Raw genomic sequence first — 22,620 nt, forward strand, 5'->3', positions numbered from 1 at the left:
AGGCATTAAAAAGAGTTTCAGTGGCAGTGCAAGCGAGAAACAAACCGTGGAATGCAGATTTGAGAAAGTAGACCGCATGTGCGCGTTGTGGTGTTAAATTATGTCTGGAGCTTAAGCAAGAGACCGAATCGGATTAAGCTTCAGCAAATATCGGGAAGTGAAATTGAATTCGAGTCTGCTCTGTACGAAATTTCCACAACGTTATTGAAATTACAACAGCGACTCCACTAAAATGGGGTTAATTGGTTTAACTGCTTTAAATTGTTTCGCAGGGGAATGAAGTAAGAGCCAATTCCGTGGTACCATCAGTCGGTCAACTGCGCGGGGGAGGGGAGGAGGGGTGAGAGTGGGTTTGGAATAGGAATAGAAGATTCTATCAAAAGGGGAACATATGGACATTTGTGACATCTGGATGGTATGTTGCCTGCCTGTGCCAGGATCAAATATGTTACTGAGCAGCTGAAGGGCATTTTAAAGGGGGAGGATGAACAGCCAGAGGTTGTAACCTATCTCGGTCCCAACGACGTAGGTAAGAAGAGGGATGAGTTCCTGGAAGCAGAATATCGAGAGCTAGGAAATGCATTTAAAAGTAGGATCTCAAAGGTGACAATCTCAGGATTACTCCCAGTGCTACGTGATTGAATAGAGCAAATGAGCGTATCGTTAGAGAAGCGAAGCAGGAGACAGCTCGGATTTAGATTTCTGAGGCATTCGGGCCAATTGTGAGGAAGATAGGACTTGTACAAGCAGGACCGGTTGCAACCCAGCAGGATCGCGACCAATAACCTCACAGGGGCATTTGCTAGTACTGTTGGGGACGGTTTAAACTAGAGTGTCAAGGGCGTGGGAATCTTAGCGGGGAGACAATAGAGAGAAAAACAATCATAAAAATGAAACACATAAAACAGAAAGCAGAAGTGCAAAGTACAGAAAGCAAGGGCGTGCAGCAAAGAGGGTCATAGTACAATATCTAGCTGTAAAAAATGTAAAAAGACATATCAAAATGAATTGCATCGGAATGTAGGAACAATTCGCAATAAGGCAGACGAACTAAAAGTCCAAATTGCTATATACGGTTACAATATGATTGTGATTACAGAAACATGGATGCAGGATCACCATGGCTGGGAACTGAACATCCAAGGGTACTCGATATTTACTAACGGCAGGCAAAAATGAAAAGGAGATGGAATGACGTTGTTGGTTAAGCTTGAGTGGAATTCGTCTAACAGTGAAAGGATATTGGCTCAGAAAATCTTGATGTATAGTAAGTCTGCATGGAGCTCATAAGCAACAAGGAGTGAAATGCATTACTGGGGGTCTTCCATTGGCCTCCAAATTACAGTGACAAGTTAGGGGATGGCCTTAAGCAGGAAATTGGAGCTGCATGTAACAAGGGTGCTTCTGTAATTAATGGGTGACTAAATTTCCATCTAGGTTTGAAAAACGAAATTGGCAACAATACTGTGGTGCATGAACTCCTGGAGTGTTTGCAAGATTTGTTGAGATCAGTATTTCGAGGAACCAACTACGGAACTTGTATTTATTTGTTTCATATCATGCAATGAATAAATAATCATGTTTTGCGGGTTCCTTCAAGGAACTGTGACCATAACATGATAGAATTAGGAAGATAGAAGTAAGAAAGTTCGATCTTAAAAAAAAGAGTCCTAAATCAAAACTAAAGTTACTCTGAAGTTTTGAGGTGGTATTTGGCGAAGAACAAAGAACAGTACAGCACAGGAATAGGCCCTTCAGCCCGCCAAGTCTGTGCCAACACAGATGTCTCTCTAATCCAATATTTTATTACCTCGACGTGATCCGTATCCCTCTATTCCTTCCCTATTCATGTATCTATCCAGATGTCTCATGCACGTTGTTATAGAACCTGCTTCCACCACCTCCTCTGGCAGCGCATTCCAGGCATTCTCCACCCTCCCTGTGAAAAGGTTGTCCCGTCCATCTCTTTCAAACTTTCCCCTCTCATTTTCAACCCATGCCCCCAAGTAATTGACCCTTCAACCCTGGAAAAAAGATTCTGACTGTCCACTCTATCCAAGCGTGTATAATCTTGCAAACCTCTAACAGGTCTGTCCTCATCCTCCGACTCTCCAATGAAAACAATCCAAGTTTCTTCAACCTTTCTTCGTAATCCATATCCTCCAAACGAGGCAACATCCTGGAAAATCTCTTATGCAGCTTTTCCAATGCATCAATATCCTTCTGGTAGTGTGGTAACCAGAATTGAACACAATACTCCAAATGTGGTCTAACCAAAGTCTTATACAGTTGCAACATGATAGATTGGGGAACTTCATAAAAGGCATGGTGGGGGCTAAGCAGTGGCCATTATTTAAAGAACGAATGTATGAATTGCAACAGTCACACATTCCTTTATCGTGTAAAATCACAACAGGAAAAGCAGTCCAACTATTACTTGGAAAATAAATTTTGAGTAGTATTAGATTCGAGGAGCAGTCATATAAGGGTGCCAGAAAAGTAGCATGCATGAGGATTGGGAGCTGTTGGTAATTCAGCACAGGAGGACCACAAGATTGATTAAGAGGGGAAATATAGCGCCTCAGAGCAAGCATAGGGAAAAAAAATTTGTGAAGACAAATGTAGATCCCTTACAGACCAAAATTGGAGAACTTATGATGGAGAACAATGAAATGGCAGAACAATTAAACAACTACTTTAGTTGTACCTTCATGGAGGAAGGTTCAAAAAATTTCCCAGAAATGCGAAGGAACCAGGCAACTAGGGAGAAGGAGTAATTGAAGTACATCAGTATTACTTCCAAAAAAGGGCCAGAGAAATTAATGCCAATAAATTTCCAGGGGCTGATAATCAATAACACAGGGTACTAAAGGAAGGTGGCCTTGGAAACAGTAAGTGCATTTGCTGCCATCTTCTGTTCTGTAGATTCTGGAACAGTTCTGCAGTTTTGCAGGGTGGTGAATATATTCCCCACTATTAAAAAGGAGGGCGGGACAAAACAAGGAATTACAGACCAGTTAACCTAACATCAGTAGTAAGGAAAATGCTAGAGCATCTTATAAAGAATGCAGTAACAGGAAACTTTGAAAATATCAATGGGAAGAGACAAAGCCAACGTGGATTTATGAAAGGGCAATTATATTTGACAAAGCTATTGGAGTTTTAAAAAAAGATTATAACGACCAGAATATCTGATGGAGAATGAGTGGATGTACTGTGTTTGGAATTTCAGAAAGCTTTTGATAAAGTCCCACATAAGAGGGTAATGTGCAAAATAAAAGTGGATGGAATTGGGCGTAGTGTATTGGTATGAATTCAGATATGGGTAGCAGACAGGAAACCTTGAGTATGAGTCATTGGGTTTTTTTCTATATGGCAGGCAGTGACTAATAGGGTCCCTTAGGAATTACTGCTTGGGCCCCAACTATTTGCACTGTCAATGATTCGGCTGAGATAACCAGATGTAATACTTATGAGTTTGCTGATGACATGAAACTTGGTGGAAAGGTGGATGGTGAAGAGGCCCTAAAGAGGCTTCCAAGTGATTTAGACAAGTTGAGTGAATGGGCAAATATATGGGAAATGCAGTGTAATCTGAATAGTCATAAAGTTATCCACGTCAGGCAGAAAAAAGAGAATGGCGTGTTGATATTTAAATGTTGATAGATTGGGACATGGTGACGTACAAAGGGATATGGATATCTTTGCACACCAATCACTGAAAACAAGTATAAAGATACAGCATGAGGTTATGAAGGAACATGATATGTTGGCCTTCATTGCAAGAGCACTTGATTACAGGAGCAAGGAAGGGCCTGAGTGGGACCACATCTGATGTAATGTGTGCAGTTTTGGTCTCTTTACCTAAGAAAGGATATACTTGCCAATGAGAGAATGCAGTGAATGTTCATCAGACTGATTCCTGGAATGGCAGGATTGTCGGTTGAGGAGAGCTTGTGTCCAGTGGGTTTGCATTCACTGGAATGTGGACGAATGAGAATGTGATCTAACTGAAAAATGCAAAATTCTGACACGGCTGGATAGACTGGTTGCAGGGACCTTGTTTTCTCTGGATAGGGGCTCTAAAACAAAGGGCCATAGTCTCAGAATACGAGGAATGTTATTTAAGGCTAAGATTAGGAGAAACGTCTTCTCTTAGAGTGGTGAATTTATGAAATTCTCTACCACCGTCAGCTGTGGAGCCTCCGAATATATTTAAGAAGTTAATAGGCAGATTATTAGACTCTATTGTGTCAAAGGATAGGGGCAGAGTGTGTCGGCGCCGTGTTGAGATAGATTAGACATGCTGTTGCGAAGTGGTGGAGCAGGCTCGAATGGCCTAATGAGCTATTCCTTTTTCAAATGTTTCTAAGTATTTCTGAATTTCCTGGGTAAGGCAGTGCAGAAAGGGCGGGCCAAATGTTCCAATTATTTGTCATAAGCATTCTGTGATTCGTTTCACTGTAAATTTATTAATAGGCATTGGAGTATCCAGTGGATATTCATCAGGATGTGTTCTATCTGAACAGTTTGATGTGTAAAGGAACAAAGTGTTTCAGGAGAACGCATGAGGATAACAGGGCATAAGCGCAGTAATGCATAAAGTTAATAATCTATTCACTGGGGTGGTTTACATATTGAAAGACAGGATATTAACAAAGGTTTGAAAAAAGTGAGTGAACCCGGAATTCTGAGTGATATTAAACCCTTTGCCATGAAGTCATATTCAGAGAGGAGGGAGATGTAGCATTATTTGAAGACGCTGTAGGAAGTAAGATTTAATGGCGGGCTGTATTTGAGTAGGACAGAGATTTATCGAAATGTTTCAATGGACATTCTAAAGCACGCACACATGCACACACTTCCATAAATGCATATGTAGTCTAAATCTTCTTAATACACCTTTGCTTAAACTATGTTTTTTTTCTCTCCGCCCATACCTTAACAGGGCATTGCTGTCATTGTAGGTGTCACTGACGACACTGCCTATCTTATACCATATTTCTCGTTGGAGGAAAAACAAGCGCAAGGAAAAGATATATTACAAGCTTGAATTGGATAATATGCGTGAAAACGAGGAAGAGAGGGTAATGAAGGGACAAATAAAAAGGAAAGCAACTGAAATCGCGACAGCAAACTATGAAAGGGGACTAAAAAAATCTACTCCCCTGGGATCAGTCTGTTCAAAAGCAGAATCGAAATGTCGCGGACGGCAGGGTAAGTTGCATGCAAAGTTAAAAGACCAGTTAGTGAAATCGTCATGACAAGGTGTGAACATATTATCACTGTGTCCAGTAAATATGTATGATCATCCCTTGTCTTCTCCAATCTTTTTTTACTATTAAAGTTCGGGATATGGGATATTCAACCGCCATAATAAATTCTGGCTGTTACTTGGCAATCCTCTATAGAGATTACGAGGCATCGAGTGATTGGAGGCTTCATTCATCGCAATGAGCTGCCTTTTTCTCTCTGTCCACCACATGGCACCACATGGCAACATTATTGTCATAATTCAAAAAAACATATTGACACTTGCAACGATTGAATGGTTTGGAGACAGCAGGAACAGCTGGTAAATGAATGCTGCGAGAATACGTTATGCCTGTTTAAAAGTCTGGTATTAACAGTGTTGCCCCTAATTGCTGATTATCATAATTTGAACTTGTTTTCCCTGCACAAACGCAGATATCAGCATGCAAGCGCTGAGTGAGCTTTTTTCATCCCAGGGTGCCTACTCTCTGAATTGGATTGAAGGCGTGGAATGTGCTGGCTGTCACACAGCGGCATGTTTCACGATGCTTCAATTAGTGAGAGGGTGCCCGTTTTTTCAGGGACAACATGGGATATCTTGGTGATAGAAATCCAAAGGTAGTGGAATATTCTCCACAGGCAGGGGAAAGGTTCCTCTATCTATTTTGTCTTTACCTCCTGGATATCTGCATCTGGCTGTCCTCATGTTCCCCTCTCATTCATTTTGCAGGGACCCAGTAATGAGATGCCACTGTGCAACATCCATAATTCTCCTGGTAATCAGCAACAAATGTTCGATCAGGTAAAGTGGTACAACGCACATTCTTTCCATACTAATTTCACGCGCAATTGGCTGAATAACACCCCAATGCGACTGCGATTGGTTCTGCACCCGAACGTAAGCAGTGTTCCCACTTCTAGGCACGCCATTTCTCTTTCTCTTTAGCGAAAATCAAATCAACTAAATTAAACAAACTCGGGGGCAAAGCAAGAACGGCAGCCCCCAGGCTGGCACTGCCCAAAGGCCATACCCCCGTCACCGACCTCACAGGGGCCCTCAATGACCTCATTCCCGCGCCGTTTACCGGCACAGGGCTAATTTCGTGTCCCGCCAAAGCTGATGTTTCCCGCTCCGCTTCGCTGCGCGAGCAGAGACATTAGCAATATTTAAGAAGCACTGGATGGACACATGATTAGGGAGGGAGTACAGCGATACGCTCGAGTAAGGGCAGAAGTTCTTTTCTTCAGTTTAGTAGGGCATCATGATCGGCACGGGCTTGGAAGGCCGAAAGGCCTGTTCCTGTGCTATACCTTTCTTTGTTCTTTTCACAAGGAGTGGTGGAATGGATGGGCACGGAATCTTTGGTAGCGTGGAAATATTGGTTTTAGATCAGAAGAGGGAAAGGATGGAGTTTGGAAGTGCTTTAAGAGGATGAAAAAGTGTGTGTAGGGGGTGGGGTGGGTGGGTTTAAAGATTTGCAGTTGTTACAAAGGCCACTGATGCTGGAAATTGGATAATAGTTGCACACCTACCTTCAATGCCTATCATGTACTTATATTTCTCAGCACCCAACTCAAACACAAATATGCTTCTGCACCCAAGCACGCACACACAAGTACACCTACTTTCAAAAACACAGCAAGATACATCAACTCCATATTCTGTCCGACACCAACATCCTTCCTACGTGATTTGTGCCCCACTAAAAGAGACTTCCGTGCCAGAAGTGAGCTTGTACAAAACAGAATCTCTTCAATGTACAAATATTTTATTGATTCATTATTTAATGTTTTTCTTATCTTTTCACCTATATCTGAATATTAAAGGCTTGGTATTTTTGATTGCGCTGACTGTCCCATTTTTGTCTTTCTAATTTCATTACGGCTGACCGCATGAAGATGCATTATTACAAGTTTGAATATGAATCTATCTACGAAAAGGAGAAAGATAGGATGATATAGGAGCGATTGAAAAAGAAAGCAGCTCAAGAGGCAACAAACTAGTCCAGCAACCTGTTAAAAGACATAGATTCCATCATAACGAAAGCAGCGAAAGGAAGTTGAGTCCCTGGATCAACAAAATATCGATAAACTGAAATGTTCTGCAAGGTCGAAATATCAGCTAATTAGATGTTCGGACAATTTGTGAGCATAAATAGCTTTTGATGCCATGATGCAGATAAAATCATCCAGTCAACGTATTTGAAAGTATAGTGGAAATTCTATTTCCGGCACACACTAAGAGTGTATCCAGAAAAATAAAATGCAACCATTTGAGATTTCCAAACATTTATATTACAGATTTTAAAATTGTATTTGAGATGCAGAATATATCACATACGCTTCCTGGCATGAGAGATGAGATTAAAAGGTATAATACACTAAAAGTTGAATAGCTGTTTCATGGAAACATGCGGCCGCGGCGGTTCAAAGCTGACACTTAGGTACCTGCCCTTTTTATGTTTAAGTCTTCAAAAAAAATTCCCAATAAATATTGACAATTTTTTTCGCGCAATAATTCGCAAGTGTCCCTGGAAGTCTCCCGATTTCTTTCAAAAGTCGCCTTCAGCCCTCCGGCAAAAGTTAACAGCATCAGTTGATATACCTTCGAATAAACGCTTGAAATGTCCTGTTGCTGCTTAATTGCTAGCGCGAGGTATTAGCTCCAGTGTTATGTTGGAAAACATGTCCTTAAATGAGCGCTGGCATTTGGCGAAGATAAAGCGTTAAATCACGCCCAAAATTGGGTGCAAATCTTTCTCTTGTCAGTTGGAATCTTTGTCTCTTGTGGGGATATGAATTGGATTCAATTAGATTTTTGAATTTGGGTTTTAGAGCAGGGATAGGATAGACGTGACTAAGTATGTTGATGAGGGCAATGCATTTGATGTAGTCTTCCTGTCCTTTGACAACTTTGCACATGGGAGACTTTTAGCAATAGTAAAAGCCCAAGGAAATTTGACAAATTGGATCCAGATTTGGCTGAGTAGTGGGAAGCAGAAGCTGATGGTCCAGGGGGGGGGTTTTTGGACTGGAACACTATGTCCAGTGGGGTTCTGCAGGGATCAGTGTCGCACTTGCTGTGTGTGGTTTATATAAATCATACAGACTTGAATGCAAGAAGGTTGATCAGTAAGTTTGCAAATGATACGAAATGATATGATGGGGTGATAAATAGTGAGGAGGATAGCCATAGATTACAAGAGGATCCTGACGGGCTGGCCAGATGGGCTGATCTAGTTGCAAATGGAATGCAATCAGGTAAATGTAAAGTGATGCACTTGGGCAGGAAAAACAAGACAAGGGAATACATGATGAATGGCAGGACCCTGGGAAGCACCGAGTATCAGAGGGACATTGGTGTGCATACCAGTCCCTTAAAGTAGTAAGACAGCTGGGTGAAATAGTTAAGAATGCATGCTTGCTTTTATTAGCCAAAGCATTGAGTTTAAGAGCAGAGAGGTAATGCTGGAACTATATAAACATTGGTTTTGCCACAGCTGGAGTATTGCATGGAGTTCTGGAATACACATGATAGGGTGGATGTGAAAGCACTGGAAATGGTACAGAGGAGAATTACCAAAATGTTGCCTGGGCTGGAGAGTTTTAGTTATGAAGAAAGATTAGATAGACTGTGGTTGTTTTCCTTAGTGAAGAAGAAACTGAGCGGGGGCATGATTGAGGTCTATAAAATTATAAGAGGCATAGGTAGAGTTGAGAGGAAGAAATTTTCATCCCTGGTGAAGGGGGCCAATGACCAGGGTAAGGGGCAGGAGGTTTAGAGGGGATGTGAGGAAAAGCCTTTGCACTCAAAAGGTGGTAGGGGTCTGGAAATCAGTTCAAGGCAATGAGGGATGAGCACCAAATTCTCCCTTTGCCAGCGATACCAAATCCCACGAAATAAATAATAAAATAAAGAAATAGGAAAATTGCTGTGGCTGAATTTTTAAAAAAGTAAAACCACTGCATTTTTTAATGAAACGTGGGTGTCGCTGTCTGGCCAGCATTGATTAACCTTCTCTCTTTGTCCAAGGGCAGTTGAAAGTCAATCACATTGCTATGGTTCTGGAGTCACATGTAGGCCCGATCAGTTAAGGATGGCAGATGGCAGATATCAGTGCGCCAAATGGGGTTTTCCGACAATCAACAGTGGTTTTATGGTCATCAGTAGATTCTTAATTCCAGATATTTTTTAAATCGAATTCAAATTCCACCACCTGCTGTGGGGGGATTTGAACCTAGGTCCCCAAAGCATTAGCATAGTTTCTGGATCATCGTCAAATGATAATATCACTAGGCTATCGTCTCCCTGTCTGCCAATGGAAAGGGTGAACTATTTTATATATATCAAGCCGGAGCGGAATATCATCAGTCCTCAATGTATCACTTCAGATATGAATGTTTCAGTGCAGGTTGACAGAAACAAGGGTGACAGAATGATAAATCTGCCGAATGCTTATTATGTGGGATTGGATAAGAAAAACAATTGGAATTCACGACTGTAGATGTTTTGCACTTCATCCGCAGTTTTTGGAGGAAGTTGATTTTTAAGTGGAAGGATAAGGTGCAGATTAGTTCAGTCAGTTAGGTTAGCGGATATATAATCTATAAATAATTGCACTTTCTGTATTTTTGACAGTTGCAATGGCTACTTCCTTGTTTTATGAATGCAGGATATCTGCTTGGTTGTGGTTAAGTGCTTATCTCGTTCTCCTTCAGAAGCAGAACAGTTTGCAGACATTTTTGGTGCTTGGATATAAGGCAAAGCTCGATCAATTCTTGGGAAAAAGGTTATGGATGTCGGCAGGAATCAGAACAGATTAGTATCATAGAATGCGTGGCTCAAGTTACTGTCATGTCAGCCATGATCTTATTGGAAGGCGAAGCAAGCTCAAGGGGCCCAGTGGCCTCATCCTGCTCCCAATTCGTATGTTAGTATGCTGGTATGCAATTAGATGAACTGGGTCGGTCACTGGAGCCTTTACCCTGGGCACGAAACAATAGAATGATATAAAGCCATTGAATGGTCCATCACATGAACTGTTCATGTTGTCCATTTAAGCTGTAGCATTGTTGTAATTCTGAACGAATGATAGACCACAAAACAAAGGCATTCGACCATTTGAGTCATAGAGCTATCGCGGTCCATAGCACAGGAAAAGAACCTTCGGCCCATCGCATCTGCATCGTTCATAGACAAATGACCCAACCATTCTAATTCCATTTTCCAGCACTTGGCCTATAGCCTTGTATGCCTTGGCATTGCAAGTCCACATCAAGATACTTCTTAAATGTTATAAGGGTCTTTGCCTCCACCACTCTTTCAGGCATTTATATTTCTTATTAATGGACTTTAAATTCCACCAACTGTAATTATGGGATTTTAATCCATCTCCTTAGAGTACTAGCCTGGACTGCGGTCTACTTGCCCTGTGACAGAATCCCTATACCACCATCCACTATTGCTGAATAAAAAAGTATACCATGTGCGTTACTAAAGGAAAGTTTCTAATTTATATCAATATTTTCCCACCTGTACACATGTCCAGCTGGCCGGTTTCTGGTGGAGTGTGAAGAGGCTTTATGTCCCTTGATTGAGATCATGAATCCACTTCATGCTTCCATTTTCTGTAGTCAGATATGGTCAATAAAAATTCTTATCAAGGCTATTAATACAGTTGTCACAGGACACAGGGCAATTACAACCATGGACTGGAAGTGAACCATGACTGCCATCAAGCTACTGGGCAAACATCAAAAGACTCCAAGATCGAATATAGTACAATAAACACTGACAGCAAAATAATTGCCACTTGGGATGTTGGAACGTTATAACAAGCGCGGAATGCAGAAATTGTCATTTAAGACATGTAGAAATTGTCCATCAAAATTCTTGTTTTCTGTCTAGTACTGTGGACAGGAGCTGAGAGATACCAACACAGTGATGTAGACATTATCTACTCTGATGGAGAGAAATGCAAATAAAGGAATCACTGTGGCACTTAAATGAAAACCAGGCAAGCTGCTGTTAATATATTGGGCTATTTCTGAGATAATCCTCCTTGTCGGAATACACCTTCATCTCGAGCCTCATACAAGTACATACCCAAACGCAAAGCAGTTCAGCTAAGAACTTGTCCAGTCTTCTATGAACAGCTTGGCCAGGCAAGGAGTGAGTGCCGATCTTAAGGCAACATCATCGTATGGCAAATCATAGAATCATAGAATCATAGAATCATAGAAACCCTACAGTGCAGAAGGAGGCCATTCGGCCCATCGAGTCTGCACCGACCACAATCCCACCCAGGCCCCACCCCCACATATTTTACCCGCTAATCCCACTAACCCACGCATCACAGTACTCTAAGGGGCAATTTTTAACCTGGCCAACCAACCTAACCCGCACATCTTTGGACTCACAGTACCTTTGGAAATCACAGTACAAAAGTCGAAAATCATCCATCCAAGATATACTTGGTTCACATAGTCTCCTAGAACCTAAAACCAAAGGTGACAAAAGAGCCAAATGTGTGCTTTTGGAACAATCGAGTTGTTACGAATGCATAGTTTAAATATCTCCCCAGGCAACGTTGGACATGGAAAAGTCCAGGCCAGGAAGCACGAAATCAGATCGACGATAAATAGCCTGAATACTTTCAAAAACGCCATTAAACAGTCAAAATCTTATCCTGGAGCAGACTTTTGACAGCGATCGTGTACCATAGGTTGACATGAAGCTGAAAGCTCCGAGTAAAGTAACCAATAAGAGTGAAATTTGAATGACCAAATGACCCAGTCATTAAAACATCCTTCCCAGTAGTGATAAACAGCACTTTCCAATGCTTCATGTGGAATAAAAAAGAAACATAGGAGAGGAGTTTAACATGTTACTGGAAGTGTGAACGTGAAGGTTCTGAGATAAGGGATGCGTTTTGAGCAAAAAGGGATGACAAAATCGGTCAGTTGGTGAGACTGATTGATAAAGCGGGAGCTGCTGGGTGGGTGAACAAACAACCCAAGGTGACATGGATATGGTACAGCAAGCCATTCAAGCGGGGGTAATGTAGGAATGTAATGGTAGCAAAAGGCAACATATTCACGGGATAGACACAGTTTTCTACAGCCAACACGAAGAGTCCAAACGGTGATGTTGCCTGCTGGGTGCCTGGGTTGAGGACAACTGCTCTGGGCTGGAGACGAATTTGTAGTGGTGGCAGGGAGGTGTGGGGGGAGGGGGGAGGAATCCAGTAGGCGTGATCTATCAACAACAGACCGAATTAAAAAACAAATCAGCTAAGAGATCAATTAGAAATCACAACCTCAAACGTAAAATCCTTTCAATTACTACCTCAGTGATGGTCAAATTGGCGTAGGGGAAATGATATTCAACAGTTTGATGTATGTTTCAAAGACTGGCGTGGGAAAAAAATAGGTTTCTAACGATGGAGAACTGACACCAGTACTGGGGGTACTGGGAATTGGGAGCTGTACTCTTGGGGTTGTTTTCACCTGAAAAGTTCTGATACCGGTGTCCTGCTGTGTCATAAAGCTCAGGTAGTAAAGATGATTTTAAACTAAAGAGAGAGGATGACTAATCAATTTTGGGAAGGTTTGATCAATTAAGTAGACAAGGCATGAGAGCAAACAATAATGAAATGCTGATAAGAGCATAGCAGGATGTGACAACGTGCCACCAGCAGGGAAGGCTATACGCAACAAAAATTGTAAAACACAAATTAATAATTTGTCTCTGAATCTATCAAGCTTTCGTAACAAATAGATAAAAAAGGACGCACAAATAGAAATAAATTTGCATGATCTGACAACTATTTTAAAAACATGACTATAAGATAACAAACGATATTCAAGCGACAGGACATTTCAGAACTATAGGAAGTTAGGAAAAGGTGAAGGGATAGTTCTCTCAATTAAGGATGACATTGGTACCATGGAGAGAGACCAACTTCTTTCTCGAAGTTGTAGAATCAGGTGAGTGGAAATAAGAAGGAGTGACGGCAATGTCAACTTGTAAGATTGTTTTAGGCATAACCATGCCATAGCATGTGGCATACTGGAAGAAAATTGAAGCTTGTGCGAAATAGACAGCGATGATCATAGGTGATTTCAATTTGCCTATGGATTTGATGAATTAACTTGGCAAATGTAACCAGGATGATGAATTCATAGAGTGTGAACAAAGATCAATGAACAAAGAAAGGTACAGCACAGGAACAAGCCCTTCAGCCCTCCAAGCCCATGCCGATCACGATACCCTAATTAAACTAAAATAAAACCTTCTGTCCTTACTCAGTCCATATCCCTCTATTCCCTCCCTATTCATGTACCCATCCAGATGTCATCTTAAATGTTGCTAATGTGCCTGCTTCCATCACCTCCCTTGGCAGTGGGTTCCAGGCGCCCACCACTCTCTGCGTGAAGAACTTCCCCTGCAAACCTCCCATAAACTTTCCCCCTCTTACCTTGAACCTGTGCACCCTTGCAATTGACACTTCCACCCTTGGAAAAAGCCTCCAACTATCCACCCTGTCTAAGCCTCTCATAATTGTGAAGACCTCTTTCAGGTCTCCCTTCAGCCTTCGTCTTCCCAGTATATTTGGGATAGTTTCTATGGAAGCACATCCTTGAGCCAATCAGAGTGTATGCTATACTAGATGGGATACTGTGCAATGAGATAGAATTAATAAATGGCCTCAAAATAAAGGTGGCCTACATAGCAGTGATCATAATATGTTTGAAATTCATATTCGGTTTGAGGGGAAGAAGAGTGGATCTCCCATTTAAATTTAAATGTAAGCAGTTATGAGGGCTGAAGTAAACTGGGAAATTAGGTAAAATTAGAGATGCATTATCAAATATTAAATAAGGTGCTTCAGAATTCTCAGAAAAGGTACATTCCAGTGTGAAACAAATTGTGTCATGGAGCCATAGAGCATAGAACAGTACAGCACGGAAATAAGCCCTTCAGCCAACCGGTACATGCCAAGCATAGTGTCCTCCCAGCTAATACTATGAGAAGGACACACCATCTGTGGTTAACACCATTAAACAAACTTGGTGTAATATTTAAATCCAAGCTATATGCCAGGGCAGAAATTGGGCTGAATATTAAGAACAGGAAGAGTGATTAAATGATAAATAAGGAAGTAGTAATTAAACTACGGGAGAAAGATAGCTAGAAGTGCTTAGTAAAGTACATTGTCAGATTATCTGCATGCGTTTATAAAAGAGAAAAGTAAAGTAAGCGTTGTTCCTCTGGAGAAAGAGCCTGTGAAATTCGTGATGAAAAATGAGAAAATGGCGGGTGAACTGAATGGATATTTTGCTTTTGTCTTCAATGTGGAAAAGACAAATAAAATGTGAGAATGACGTGTGAGTCAGGAAGTGAAAAGGTAGGGAAGAACTAAAATAAATGTAATCACCAGGGAAAATGTACTGAGAAAATCCATAGGATTTAAAGCTGACATGTCCCAGGGTCCTGCTGGAATTCATCCTAGCATCTTAAAGGAAGTGACTGATGAAAGTCATAATGCAATGCTTTTAGTTTCCCTAGATTCTGAATCAGTTCCATCAGATTGGATAATTGGAAATATGACTCGTCTGTTCAAAAAAGGAGGAAGAAGAAGAAGAAGCAGGAAACTACAGAATGACCAAGTTAACATCTGTCATCAGGAAGAAATCTATTATGAATGAGGTTACAGCGGGGCACTTCGAAAATCTCAATCTAATCAGGCAGGTCTAAAAATATTTTTTTACGGTTCTCTACCTTTTATTTCTTTATTGTCTTTCATCATTTTTCTTTCCCTCCCACTCTTTCTCCCTACTTTATCCTCCTTTCCTTACCTTTTCTCCCCCTTTACTTCCTCTTTTCCCCTTTTCTAAATTTTACCTCTCTCCCATCCATTCCCCCGTCTCCTCCCCACATCTTAATCTGTCACAATTTACCCTCTGATTTCAGCTTCTTTGCCGTTTGGCCATTCACACCCTTTATTCTCTCTATGGACTGCCATTAGCAGCCTTTCCCCTTGCTTTTGTGCTATGACTCGTATTTCATTCCCTCACCCTGCAGTATAAATATCTCCAACTTTCGATGCCTTTTGGCTTTGACAAAGGGTAATCTGGACTCGAAACGTCAGCTCCTTTCTCTCCTTACAGATGCTGCCAGACCTGCTGAGATTTTCCAGAATTTTCTCTTTTGGTTTCAGATTCCACCATCCGCAGTAATTTGCTTTTATCAGGCAGGTCTAACATCATTTTGTGGAAAGAAAATAGTGTTTGTGGAACTTATCAGAGTTATTTGAGGAAATAACAGTCAACGTGGATACAGGGAAACGTGGGGATCTGCGACATTTAGATTTTCAGAAGAGAAGCAGCTACATCAAATGTTATTACGCAAAATAAGAGTTCATGGCCTAAGGCAAGGGATGTGTGGGAGTCGGGCCTCGAGTGATGAATGAACCTCATGGAAGTGGGTGGTTGGGTGTTTGTGTGGCGGGAATGGGGGCTACCTAAGGGGGAAGTGCCTCCAGGACTGTTGGGCTTCTGGGTGGTTTTGAGCCTCGAGGGGATAGCAACATAGAAAGTAGCAGCCGGAATAGGCACTTTGGCCCTTCAAGCCTGCTCCGCCATTCATTATGATTATGGCTGATCATTCAACTCAATAACTCGATCCTGCCTCCCCCACATTCTTTGATCCCCTTCGATCCAAGAGCTATATCTAACACCTTCTGGAAAACACACAATGTGTTGACATCAACTGCTTTCTGTGGTTGAGAATCGTACAGGCTGACCACTCTCTGGGTGAAGAGATTTCTCCTCATCTCAGTCCTATAAGGTTTACCCCGTATCCTTAGAGTATGACTTCTGGTTCTGGACACCCCCACTATTGGGAACATCTTTCCTACATCGATTCTGTCTAATCCTATTAGAATTTTATAGATTTCTATGAGATCCCCCCTCATTCTTTGAACTCTAGTGAATATAATCCTAGCATTTCTCCTCATACATCAGTCCTGCCATCCCAGAAATCAATCTGATAAACATGCACTGCACTCCCTCTATAGCAAGAACATCCTTCCACAATTAAGGAGACCAAAATTGCGCACAATATTCCAGGTGTGACCTCACCAGCGCCTGGTACCTTTACAGCAAGACATCCCTGGTCCTGTACTCTAATGCTCTCACTATGAAGGTCAACATCCCATTTGCCTTTGTAGTTTCCTGCTGGACCTGCATACTGACCTTCAGCAACTGGTGCACGAGGGCACCCAGGTCTCATTTCGAATTTCACTTTCTCAATTCATAGCCATCAGATAAAATTCTGCCTTCCTGGTTTTGCTACCGAAATTGATAACCTCACATATCCATATTCCCACTCACTCAACTTGTCCAAATCATACTGAAACATCTCTGCTTTCTCCTCGCAGTTCATCCACCCACCCAGCCTTATCACAGCTGCAAAACTGGAAATTGTACATTTAGTTCCCTCACCTAAATCATGAATACATATTGTGAATAGCTGGTCCTAGTACTGATTTCTGCAGTACCCTACTAGTCACTGTCTGCCATTCAGAAAATTACCAATTCATTCCTCCTCATTGTTTCCTGTCTGCCAACCAGTTTTCTATCTGTCTTGATACTTGATACCAATCTCATGCACTTGAATTTTAAATGCTAATCTCTTATATGGATGTGTCAAAAGCTTTCTGAAAGTCCAAATAAATCACATCCGCTGGCTCCCCCTCATCAACTCTACTAGTTTCAACCTCAAAGAATTCCAGTATGTTTTTCAAGACTAATTTCCCTCTCCCAAATCCATGTTGGCTGTTGGATCCTACCATGGTTTTGCAAGGTGCTCTGCTGTAAAATCTTTGATAAAGGATCCCAAATTTTCCCCACTATTGGTGTCAGGCTGATCATTCAAATTCCCTATTTTCTCTCTACCGCCTTTTGAGAGAGTGGGATTACATTAGCTACCCTCCAATCTGTAGCAAGTGTTCCAGAATCTATAGAATCTTGTAAAATAACCACCAACGCACCAGTATTTCTGAGGCCATTTCCTTAAATACTCTGGGATGGAGATTATCAGGGTCTGGAGATTTATTCGTCTTCAATCCCATCAATTTCCTCAGCACCATTTATCTACTAATATTGATTTCCTTCAGTTCCTCCCTCCCACTACACCACTCCCCAACATTTCTGGTATGTTCGTTATGCCTTCCTTTGTGAAGACAGAACTGAAGTGTATATTTAGTTGGTCACCCATTTATTTGTTCCCCATTATAAACTCCCCTGTTTTTGTCTGTAAGGGATCTACATTGCTCTTCACCAATCTTTTTCTCTTCACATATCCATCAAACTTTTTAATCAGTTGATATGTTTCCTTCAAGCTTATGCTTGTACTCTATTTTCCCTGCTTAATGTATCCCTTGGTCCTCCTTTGCTGGATTCTGAACTGCTCCTAATTGTCAAGTCTGTTTTTTTTATCTGTTCTTTTTTGTAAGCACCTTCCTTGGATCCAATATTATCTCTACTTTCCTTTATAAGCCGTTTTTTGCCAACTTTCCCATTTTATGTTAGCTTTCACCCTTGCGCTCTTCGACTGTTTGATATTGCCAAGCCACCATTAACCCTTTAAATAACATTTCTTAATCCATCATAGCCAACTGGCACCTCATACTAAAATTTTAGTTTGCTTTGTTATGATTCAGGACCTGCGTCACGGAATCAACAATGTCACTCTCCATCTTGACGAAGAAATCTATCATATTATGGTTGATCATCCCCAAGGGATCTCACACAAGTAGATTGCCAATTATGCCGTTCTCATTACACCTCACCCTGTCAAGGATGGCCTGTCCCCCAGTTCCTCAGTGTGTTGGTCCTGAAAACCATAGACTCCAGGAATTCCAGGGGGATATGGGGCTTCAGGGTGTGCGAGCCACTGGAGTGTGGCGGATCTCAGGGGATTTGATTTTGATTTGATTTGATTTATTATTGTCACGTGAATTAGCATACAGTGAAAGTATTGTTTCTTGTGCGCTATACCAACAAAGCATACCGTTCGTAGAGAAGAAAATGAGAGAGTGCAGAATGTAATGTTACAGTCATAGCTAGTGTGTAGAGAAAGATCAACTTAATGCATGGTTCCATTCAAAAGTCTGATGACAGCAGGGAATAAACTGTTTTTGTGTTGGTTGGGGCTTGTGGGAGAGTCGTTCCCTTGGTGGGTTGAGAGTCTTGGGCGGTGGTGTGGGCGTCAAGTCTCAGGGGAGTGATAAGTCCTGACTAAGGTTTGGATCAAGCCTCAGGATATGGGGTGTGTTTAGTCAGGTCTGACCTCGGTGAGTGACAGGGGTGAGACTCGTGCCTGCAGTGGCGTAATTGAAGGATTGTGGTGGTACACTCTGGAATATCTGGGAATTCTGGGACACCCACGGATCGGGGAAGCCATCTGGGGTTTGATGGTGTGGGCAAACGTCTGTGCGAGATTGGTGTGGTTCTGTTGAATATTTATCAAGAAAGTAAAAAGAGATTTTATTTGGCCTAACTTTTTCTGGGTAACTATTGGTTTTACCCTGTTGGAACCATCCAAAGTATGCCTTTTGTTTGCAATTACCCAGGAGAAACTTTCACTTTCGGGATATTGACCATAGCTGGGAAGCTCGACAGGTGATTTCAAGAGCATCCTTTTGGTGACCCACAACCACCACACCCATCCCTCACTACTACCTCACCCCAAAGGACGCTGGGGAGCTCAGAAGTTACAACCATTCGCGTCAACAAAGTAATGGTTCGCTCACAGGAAGCAGATCATAAATGGCTCGCTTTAAGGTTGGCAAAATGTGGCGAGTGTTGGGCTCCAGTGATCAATGCCTCTTTATCAACTTTATCAACTACTTGCAATTGATGTCAATGATTTTGGTGAACGAATTGAATATATGGTTACCTAAGTTTGCACGTGACACAAAAATACTTAGGAAAGTAAGTTGTGAAGTGGACATAAGGTCCTGTAAATGAATACAGATAGTTTAGATAATTTGGTACATTTAGTTTAATGGGCAAAAATGTGAACTTGTCCACTTTGTCGGGAACAATAGAAACCACCATATTATTTGAATAGAGAGACAGGTTAAATGATCCTGAAGCACCAAGGGATCGAGGTGCCCTGGTACACGTTTTGTACCTTCATTTCATGTGGGATCGCTGGCTCAGCGAGCAGTTTTTGCCCACACTTAAGTGTCATTGAGAAGGTATTGTGAAGAGCCTTTTTGAACCATTATAGTTCGTGTCCTGCACTTACACTCAAAGTATGGGTAGGAATGGATTTCCAGGATTTTGACTGAGCAACAATGAAGGACTGGCAATATAATTCCAAGTCACAATGATGTGTGGCTTTCAGGGGAACATGCAAACCATGGTGTTCGCATACATCTCTCGCCATTGTCCTTCTAGGTGGCAGAGATCATAGACTTGGAAGCTGCTGATGAAGGAACCTTGGTGAGTTGCTGCAATGAATCTTGTCGGATGGTACACACACTGCCGCTGTGTGATGATGATGGAGGGAGTGAATTCGAAGGTGGTGGATCAGATGTCATTCAAGCTGGCTGCTTTATTATGGCTCCTCTCCACCTCGAATTATTGGAGCTGCATTCACCCAGGCTGTATATTCCATCACCCTCCTGACTTGTGCCGAGGGGAGCCAGGGGAAAGATTCTTCCTGCATCTACTGTATCGAGCCCTGTAAGAATTTTGCATATTTTGAATGAAATCGCCGCTGATTTTTCTAAACACTAGAGAATAAAAGCCCAGTCTATTTAATCGTTCATCACAGGACAATCCTTCCATCCCAAGAATTAATCAAATGAACTTTAGTTGCACTCCGTCTATGATAAGTTTATCTTTGCTTAGGCAAGGAGACCAAAACTGCACACAATACTTCACGTGCAATGTTACCAATGCTCGACACCCTACACTCAAATCGTCTTATAAAAAATAACAACGTACAAGTTGCCTTCTTATGGCTTGCATGATAGCTTTCAGTAGCTCATTAACAAAAACAGCCGAGCCTCATTTAAATTGAACACTTCCCAGCTCCTCACCATTTAATGAATACTCTTTATGTTTCCCTACCAAAATTGATATCCACACATTTCTCACATTCTATTCCATCTACCAATTTTCTGCCCACTATCCTAGCCTCTCCACATTCCCTTGAAGCATCATTGCATCTTACTCACAACTCACACTTCCACCTAAATTTGTGTCATCTGCAAACTTGGAAATGTTACATTAGATCCCCATATCCAAATCATTGATTATAGGTTGTGAATTACTGAGGCACAAGCATTGATTCTTGTGGCACAGCACTAGTGACAACCTGACAAAACGAAAATAACTCTGTTATCCCTAATCCTGGTTTTTGGCCCCTGAACCAATTCTCAATCCATGCCAGTATATTATCCTACGCACTCTAACTTTGTTTGCAACCGCTTGTGTGTGTGTGTGTGTGTGTGTGTGTGTGGTGGTGGTGGTGGGGGGGGGGGGGGGGGGGGAGGCATTATCAAAGCTTTTCTGAGAATTTAAATACACCATACCCAATGGTAGACCCTTATCTATTATGCCAATTGCATCCAGAGAAAAAAAACTCAGCATATTTCTGAAATGTGATTTTCCTTTCCATATTGATCCTGCACGATTCTACCATTGTTTTCGAAGTGTCCTGTTGTCATATTCTTTATGATAGTTTATCTCACTAATCCAGATTAAACAGCCTGTTTTCCCTTTCCCATCACTTCAATAGAGCAGTTACATTTGTCACCTTCCAATCTGAAGGAACTATTCCAGAGTCTACAGAATTTTGAAAAAAGACTACCTCTCTGCAGCCATCTCTTTCAACACACGTGGATGCAGAACATCAGGTCTCAGTGATGCATCTGATTTGCGTCCCATTCATTTCTCTAGTACATTTTTGCTAACGGTTAATATCTTGCAATGCCTCAGTTATACTACAATTGTACTTGATTCTCCATTACTTCTGCGAGGCGATTAGTATTTCCCTCCGTGAGGACAGCTCAAATGTGTTTAGTTTCCCTTCCATTGTGGTATTCCCCTTTATACATTCTCCTGACCCAATTGTAATGGACCCATTTTCTTTTTGCTAATTTCATCTTTTGCACATACCCATGAAGTTTTTGCCGTCCAATTTTCGCGTTTCTCGAAAGTTTTTTTTCTCATATTATTTTCAATTTCTTAATCCTTTGCCTGATCGCCCTCTGTAGCATAATAAAATTCTCCCAAGTTACAGGCTTACCATCTTTGGATAATTGATACGTCGCTTCCTTTGATCTAATTCAATCGTTGATTTTTTTTGTTTTCACCAGGCACAGTTAGAACACTCTCCTTGTTGGGTTCTTAAAGAAATGTATTCTTATTGCAACCATGTTGGGGTTAAAGTATTTATTTCGACAGGCATAAGACGAAAAGCATGTTCCAAAGGCAACTGTGCTGTGACCGCTACTGTTCACCATTTACGGAAATAATTTGGACTTGTGATTCATCAGCACAATTTCAAAGTTATCGGTTCATATAAAGCATGTCGTATAGATAATACAGAGGGCGCTGCAAAGAGTACACGATGAAGGTATTAAAACTACAGAATGGATGTTCTAATTGCAGATGGATTGCCACACAGTTGGTGCATTTCAGTGGGATGAATATAAACACCGCAACTGGAAAATAAGAGTCTAAATTGGATGAAGAGTTTCAGATATAAACATTCACAAGTTATTAATAGTAGAATACTAAGTTAACAAGGTCATGGGAATGCAAACAGAGCATTGCGGTTTATTTATCGAGGAATGCGGTTGAGAAGCAGAACATGTAAAGTTTATCTTATGCAAAACTATGTAACTTAGTAGTTATGTGGAGGTTTCTGATTTCATATTACGATAAATTATATAGTAGCGTTAGATTAGGTGTAATAGACTGATAACAGCAGAAGTGAGTGGAGAGAACTACCAGGAAATATTGAGCTAGCCAAAACGCTTACTTTATAAGAAAATAAAATTGCGAGTGACCCTCAAAGATTATGTGGTTTGACAGCGTAGACAGAAAAACACGACTGATTCTGTGGGGAATGTCTTTCATTGTCCAGTTGTCATGGCCATCGTGCGCTGAGACACATCACCAACAGGTGGAAGGCTTGAGTCAATATTGATCTCTCGCTTCCTGCCACATCTGAATGTCAGCATTTTGACGCCATGTTGCAGTTGTAGACAAAGAGCTTCTTTGAAATTCTGAGCTACTTTGCACATGATTTCCCGATCATTCAAAAGTTGTGGCTGGCAA

The 22,620-nt window shown here is 41.5% G+C and overlaps 1 long non-coding RNA gene across 1 annotated transcript; it reads left to right on the forward strand.

Annotated features, from left to right (window-relative positions):
- The first annotated feature begins 944 nt into the window (after positions 1-944).
- LOC144497835 (uncharacterized) lies at positions 945-8,004 on the forward strand. The gene is made up of 4 exons (XR_013498568.1): positions 945-1,267; positions 4,949-5,217; positions 5,984-6,055; positions 7,153-8,004. It is a non-coding gene; the product is annotated as an uncharacterized LOC144497835 (long non-coding RNA).
- Positions 8,005-22,620: the final 14,616 nt, after the last annotated feature.

The sequence above is a fragment of the Mustelus asterias genome, chromosome 8, assembly GCF_964213995.1.
Source record: "Mustelus asterias chromosome 8, sMusAst1.hap1.1, whole genome shotgun sequence".
Taxonomy (NCBI): domain Eukaryota; kingdom Metazoa; phylum Chordata; class Chondrichthyes; order Carcharhiniformes; family Triakidae; genus Mustelus; species Mustelus asterias.